The sequence below is a fragment of the Mirounga leonina genome, unplaced genomic scaffold, assembly GCF_011800145.1.
Source record: "Mirounga leonina isolate KUSES-001 unplaced genomic scaffold, KU_Mleo_1.0 Mir_151, whole genome shotgun sequence".
In the NCBI taxonomy this organism is placed as follows: Eukaryota; Metazoa; Chordata; class Mammalia; order Carnivora; family Phocidae; genus Mirounga; species Mirounga leonina.
This window is the reverse complement of record NW_023270377.1, coordinates 5,891,660-5,899,251: the sequence shown is the minus strand read 5'-3', so window position 1 is coordinate 5,899,251 and position 7,592 is coordinate 5,891,660. Positions and strand designations below refer to the sequence as shown.

The window sequence follows — 7,592 nt, the reverse complement described above, 5'->3', positions numbered from 1 at the left end:
AGTGTGGGAGGGGAATACCTGAGTGTGAATACAGGAGGCCATCTTGGAGGCTGGCTACTGCATTGGGAAAATGCCATTTGGGACCAAAAATATTTTATGGATATAAATTAATGTGACTGATCCTTTTTATATGGCTCAGAAGGTAATTCCAGAGCTGAATTTTAAAAACATTTTGGGCCTTGGGAACATCATGGATGCAGCTATGCAGCCATCTCAGAGACTTCTTCGAAGACAACAATTTAATTTATTTCACCAAATGTGTGTCACAAGCACTGGGCAGGTCTCATGGAGGACTGAAAGGCAAATATGACAGTCCCTGCTCTCGAGGCTTATAGTTGTGGCTGGGACAGATCACACATGGAGAGAAATAAGCATGGGTTCAGCTGTGACATCACACAGGGGAGGGTGAGGAAGAGCCAGGTAAGGAAGACAGAACTGTCCTGTTCTTGGGCATCTCTCATCAGTGTGGGTCTGGTTATGCTAGTCACACCTCTTCCCACTGTTCATAGTTGCGGGGTCCACATTGTCTCAGACCTTGGTGTGAATGACAGAGCCTATATGTCCTTTCATCTGTAGAGAGCCTGAGAGGGATCTTCCCTCCTGGGAATCGAGGGGACCCGAACAAGTGGCGCAGACTTCAAGAATAAATGCTGGCTTTGAGTAATGGCCTCAAGGTAAGGGATGCAATTAAAAATGTGTACTTAAAAATAGAAGCTGCTTGGAGTGAGTGCCTTCACACTGCTGCCCTCATGCCCTCAAATGTCTAACTCTGCCACTCAGCTCTCATCTTTGCTCACCTTCCCACTGCCTGGTCTCCTCCCAGACTCTGTCCCTCAGTCGTCTCTCCCATCCCACACACCTTGAGCTTTCTCCTGTGGCTTTTGTATTTGTCACCAGTGACATGATCAAGTGTCCAGTTGAAGAGCAAACAGACAGACAGAACAGCCCCTCCTTTGACGCTCCCCTATCCCAGCAACTGCCCTCCCTCCCTCCTTGTGCACTGAGCTTCTCCACACAGTCGTGGTCTTTGGCTGCTGCCCCACCTTGCTCACCTCCCATTCGTGGTCTACTTTTTTCACCCTGGACTTTCAGGCCTCAGATCCACGAAATCAGATTTGCCTTCCTTTCCTCAATCAATAATTTAAATACTGGTGACCACTTGTGTTATGTCCTTAGCCTACCCCCTCCTTCCACAGATTGCTCTGTCTTCTCTTCCATCTACCCGACTTCATCAATGATCTGCAATTATTTCCGAGCACACATCTCTTACCAGGCTCTGTCCTGAGATCCAGGCTCACTGGATGCAGTTGCTATGGGTACCTGTGACCGTCTGGAACTCACCCGGCCCCTTCTTCAACTGCCTTTCTTAATTGAGGGAGTCACCATCCATCTAATTTACTCAAGCTCAAAATTTTAGAGCATCGTTGACTCTTCTTTCCCCTTTCTCTTCTCCCCACATCCACGGGGGTCCAGTCTTATTGATCTTGGCCACACATTCTCTCTGGCTTTGGCCAATCATTTCAGTACCATCACCACTGACCAGTGCATACATTCTTGCCCCAGGTCCTGATCTCATGCTGTCCACCTTACATGCTATCCTCAAGCTTATCTTGAAACACAGAGGAGTCTCTGATCCTTTCCACATAAACCCCCTAATGCTCGCTTCATTTGGGGATAAAGCAGAGGTATGCAAAAGGCAGACACTAAGCCAAAAGGAAGAACAGTCTATATGCCCCTAGTGTGGTGGGGAGCTGAAGACTGAGCCCTGGTTTACCAAACCTGCACTGAGTATCACCGAGTATATGAATTCCCAGTTACTAGGGATTGAAGCAGATGTAACTAAGTCTTTCTAAAGGTTCCCAAGTAGTAAGGGGACACTTGAAAGTAGAAAGGGCACACTTGAAAAGAATCTTCAGATGCAATTATAGACATCGATTCAATGCACATTCATTTTTACCCCCCCCCCCCCCCACGTTAATAACAAAGCTTGAGCCTTCACAGACTTTAGTTTGCATAACACTGTATACCATCAGGATAAAGTCTGAGCTCCTTAGCATGGCCCACAAAGGCCTTGGTGATCTGGCCCCTGCCCACTTCTCCTGCTCTGCCTCGATCCTAAGCTCCAGCAGTACTGAGATCCCATAGCTTGTCCTGCTGAGACCTCTGCATGGAAGAGCCACCTGGCTAATCTCTCCTCACCAGTCAGGTCTCATGGGAGGTCTACTCTGACCCCTTTCCCATTGTCTTCATCACAGAGCTTGCAGTTGCTCATCTCCTCTCTGTCCCACCAGGCTGCACCAGACTCCCTATGTGCAGGGCGCAGGCACATCACATGCTACCATCACCTAGTGCCCTGCACAGAGCCGGGCGCCCAGCAAACACTCGGCAACTATTTTTGAGTGGATGACGGAATCCTTCACTTTAGGTTCCTGAGACTGTCATTAAAAAAAAAAATCAGTTAAGCATAGTATAATTAATTTTCAACCACTGGAATTTGAAAGAAGTCAACTGTCATTTTACAAAAATAGAAGGAAAATTTACCAGCGAGGCTGTATTGGATGAAAGATGCAAATGGTAGGTTTTCTTTTTAATCTATGTGCCTCCTAAAAATAAACACCGGCTTCATATGGAGATCTAGAAGCTACTCATTATGAAGAAATGGACTCATCGTATTCCTTTTTTACAAATTTAAATCATTTCCTTTTGCTTTATAGAGCATCCTCAGGGGCAAAATAGAATTCTCAATGAACTGTCTGTATTTCATTTATTTATAATATGATTATATTGGGCATATTCACATACATGGATTGCAATATAGATTATTGATTTGATTTCTATAACAAAATTGATTGCTTACCAACTGTGTCTTTAAAGGCAGTGCCCATGAAAGGCTCGACAAAGCCACCCTCACCTGGACATCGACTTTGACTTAAGTCCCAGTTCTGTCCCTGCACTCCTGCGACCTTCAGATTTCCCCACTGGGCTCCGAATTTCCTAGAATCCCAAAATGAGCCTGGGAAGGCCAGCACAGGGACTGGAGTCAGAGGACCTGGATCCAGGCCTGCTCTGCCACCAGGAGCTGGGAGATCGTGCTCCAGTCTCTTCGCCTCTCGGCTCACTTCCTTCAAAGGTTTATTATTATTTTCGTACTTGTTTTTGGCCCCGCTAGACCGTGAACTCCTTGGGGATGCATGGCCTCGTCATCCTTATTAATTATTTTAGTTTACTACTATAAAGTTAAGAACAATGTCTAGAACATAATAAGGGTTCAATCAGGTTGGAAGGAAGGAAGGAAGAAACACATGCATGACCCAAATCAGGATGACTGTGTTCAAGTTGTGGATGACATTTATCTGGGGGGGAGCTCCCCGAAGACGGAAGCTTTGGTTCAGGGAGCACGGAACCCTCAGAGCCTGGCTTAATAGGGGGGCTGAGTAAGTATTTTTGTAATTTAATAAACACTTGTTCTAGGATTCTTTCAGGTTGCTAAAAAATCATTTCATAGATAGGAGTAGATAGCGAAAGGTAGTATTTCAACACGAGCTTTGGAATTTTTTCTTTCTTTCTTTCTTTTTTTTTTATTTCTAATGTCTTCATTATCATTTTCCCAATAGCAAGCACCGCCTAGCCTCCTGCTGGGGGAGGATAAGGACTCTCTTGAGAAAGGCAAAACAAATATGAATGTGACTCCAATCTTGTCTGCAGTCCTCATGCCCTACCCTGAAGCCAAAAGACAATCTATTATCAGAGGCTCTGATTTCATGGGCTCAAGGCAGAGTATCTGCTCCCTCTGTCTTTCCGTTGAAAGTCCATCTTGTAGGGGAGTGAAGGGGCCACCAGCTTTGGAATATTTTCTTATCTGCTACTCTAACACAGGGGCCATGAAGATCAGGTCCCAACTCTCACGCTGTAAGGGATCTATCTGAGCATCTAGCCCTTGCATGATCTTTATAGCTGGACTAGTTCACACTCTCTAATTATGCAGTGGCCAGACGACCACAAACCACACAGAGTGCACCCAAACCACAGCGGCATGAGTGAGGCGTTTTCCTTTGCGTTGCAGTGTCATTCCTGTGGACCCCTGAAACTCTGCCCAGAGCAGCAAAGCAGGCTGTTGCTAGTGAGGCCTGAGGTGGACAGCTGCATGCTGAGAAGGGTCAGTCTCACGAGTTTGTCAGTTTGCTCAACAAATGTGTCTGGGCCCTGCACCAGGGAAGATCAGAACTCTCAGGGGTGCCTGGGTCTGTGTTTGGACCCATCCCGTGCACTGCCTTTTATAAATCTTGCAACAACTCCTGTGAAGTTTCGTCATTATTTCTCTGTTTTGTAGATGAGGAAGCGGGGGTATCAGAGGCTCTTGTTCTCAGAGGCAGTGTTGAGATTGGGATTTTAAAGATTTTTTTAAACTTGTTTATTTGGGAGAGAGAGAGCAGGAGTGGGGTGAGGGTCAGAGGGAGAAGCAGACTCCCCGCTGAGCAGGGAGCCCAACACGGGGCTTAATCCCGGGACCCTGAGATCATAACCTGAACTGAAGGCAGGCACTTAACCGACGGAGCCACCCAGGTGCCTCCAAGATTGGGATTTTAGTTACAGACATCTGTCTGTCTTTCTTTCCCTGCCCTGTGACACTCTACCTCATGTCAGTATCTCCAAGTTTAAGAAACAGCAGGAGGGGGCAAAAGCCCAAGGATTATTATTTTTTTAAAGATTTTATTTATTTATTTGAGAGAGGGGGAGGGGCAGTGGGAGAGGGACAAGCAGACTCCCCACTGAGCACAGAGCCCAGCACAGTGTTTGATTCAAGACCCCGAGGTCAAGACCTGAGCTGAAGCCAGATGCTTAATGGACTGAGTCACCCATGCACTCCAAAAGCCCAAGGATTATTTATATCTGTCACCTGTTGGGTGAAGCTAGGTAGGCAGCTGCCAGCTGGAAGTCAAAGACTAGTTACCTGGAAGCGTTAACACACACCTACCTATCATCAGCTAGCTAGGAGGGGTGACCCCACAATGTGGGCCCCTAAGTGAGCTGGCTGAGTGATTTCCATATTTGGGTGTCAGACCCATGAATGACAACTTGTTGTCATGATCTCCCATGGCTGCCCCCCCTCACTGGGAGAGCCAGGACCCCCCCCCCCCCCAACGTCTGAGCTAGAAAAGTCCAGCCAGTGCTCGGGAGGTGGAAAGCCAGCCGTGTGGGACTCTGTCCACTTACACTTCGCTCTGATGCTCCTTCACTGAGCATACCTGAAGGAGGAAGGACAGTTCACTCTCATATCTTGGCAGTTATGATCTGCAAAGTTGCTGCCAACACCGAATTAGCGAATACTGAGCCGTTGCTCCTGTGGGAAGTAAGGGTGAGGCTCCCGTGAGCCTCTGGTCACCTTTTGTCAACAGGTCAGCACACGACCTTGTTTTATGTGTGTTTCTGTTGAAAGGCACCTTATTTAACATCCACTATTGGTTCATATCGAACTCACGGTCAACAGCACTATACCTCAGGCCTGAACCACGCTCCTCGAACACACACGTATTCCCCATGAGGCACGCCAGAGCCTTCTGTGCTTAACAGTCCTAGACACCACCTCGGCACCATGCGGGGGCGCCACTGGGAACAGCGAAATCACCAACAAAAAGCACCAAGATGCCCAAAGCATGGCCCTAAATGGTCTGCAAGAAGGACACTTGTTTACAGTATGAGCTGAAATAAGGAGGCAGAGCATCACCTTGTTTGACCTTGGCTGGCAACATGCACTGCTGCATCCCAGGACCTCTCTCCACTGGTTCTGCCCTGCTCTCCATCCGCCTCCTGGTGCCTCCGCCCCCTTTGCCCACTGAACTTTGTGGCTGCATTTGGTGCTTCTTTCCTGGCTCTCCTCCTAGCCACGTCTTCTCTCTGTTCTGCACGGATCTCTCTTCTTCCTCCTGCGCCCCAAATGGGGGTGGTCCCCGGAACTCCAGCCTTGGCTCTTCCTCTACTCACGGTCTTCTCTTTCCCAGTGATCCCAGGCACCCCCGGTACTTTGATGCCCATCCGTCGGGGGGAGGGCATTCCACCCTCCTTTCCCATGGTCTGCCCTAGCCAACAGCATGCCAGACGCCTCCATCTGGATATACGGACACATGCTCAAACCAGAATTCTTCCCTTCAGGATTAGTCTTCCTCCTGTAACCAACCCATCTTCCTGGTCACGCAGATCTGAAACAGAATCCTCTCGGACCTCCTCCCTGCCCTCATCTGCCCAGCCACTGCATTCTGCTGTCTTCCTCTGAAGAGTTTCCCAGCTCTGTCCCTTTGCTAGCCTGGTGTAGTCAGCATCTTCCTGATGGTCCCATCTTGCTCCCCTCAAAGTCACCTCCACGTGTCATCAGAGTGATGTTAACACTGGTGGGGTTGGGAGTGGGGTCTAAACTCTCTAGTGGAGGAATCGGGCCCTCTGCACGGTGGTGTGGTCCGTGTCTGCGTCCCCTGCTTCTCTCTGCCTCCACCTGACGTGGAGAGTCACATGGCTGATTGTTGCCCCGGGTCCCCAGGCTGGCTCTGACCTCCCTTCCCAGGTCCCTGCTGCTGTGCTCCAACACCCCACCCCAGCTTGTCCTCGGGGTCTAGCTCACATGTCTTCTCCAGGAACCCCTCTCCTCGGCATCTCCTGCACGCGAGTATCCCTGGAATTACATTTACCGTACTGTACTCTAGTCTCTTATGACTTCTTTATGGTTGATGATTTCTTCCCCCCTCCCTACTTCTTTCCTTCCTTCCTTCCTTCCTTCCTTCCTTCCTTTGATAGAGGCTACACCTTATTTATGTTTATAATCCCCAATACTTAATGCATACATGTTTATTGGACAGATGAATGGATGAATAAATGAATGAATGAATACTCCCATCTTCAGCCCCATACCCACAGATGGCCGTAGCTGAGGTCTGTCTACCCCTTTACCAGCTCAGGTGGCTCTGTCTTTCCTGGCTGCAGCTTTGGCTCAGGGCCCCTCTGGCCCTTCCTTTTTTGAAACTTGAGTTTCCTTTCTGGGGCGACCTCCCCTTCCCCTGCAGGTATCTCTTACCTCCTTTCTTTGTTCAAGGAGCTGGCCACTTCGCATAGTTGCTCCAGACTCTAGTGCCCCCTTGGATTCCCTTTGAATACACCCAGGAGTGCTGGGTCCTGTGTCTCCATAGCAAGAATGTGGAATGCATGCCATGGAGTCTAATCGCCCCGCTCTCTCTTTTCACAGCAAAATGCATCGGGAAGAATAGAAGTGCCAGTGAAGAAAGATACTTTATGAATTGTGTGATTTTTCTTTTGATCGGTTCCAGTCCTTAATAAATGCTTTACTCTTCCTCTTTTTTCATTGCCTGATTAAATTAAAAAAAGGTATAACTATCAAATTTTTAGATAAGAAGCAATGACATGAGGAGATTAATATTACCTAAGGATTTTAGGAGCTAAGAACTCACAAAGTGGCCATGCTTAGCATAATGATGTCAAATGCATGTTTTAGATCAACATGCAATGATTGTAAATTCCTTATTTTTAAAAAGACTATCAGTCCAGACAGCTTGGTGTCAAGAGTGTCTTTCCTTTTGTGACTTATT

General features: G+C 47.9%; 1 long non-coding RNA gene across 1 annotated transcript; it reads left to right on the top strand.

Moving 5' to 3' along the window:
- On the top strand, positions 1 to 7,343 carry LOC118011917. The gene is made up of 2 exons (XR_004679565.1): positions 1 to 674; positions 7,232 to 7,343. It is a non-coding gene; the product is annotated as an uncharacterized LOC118011917 (long non-coding RNA).
- Positions 7,344 to 7,592: the final 249 nt, after the last annotated feature.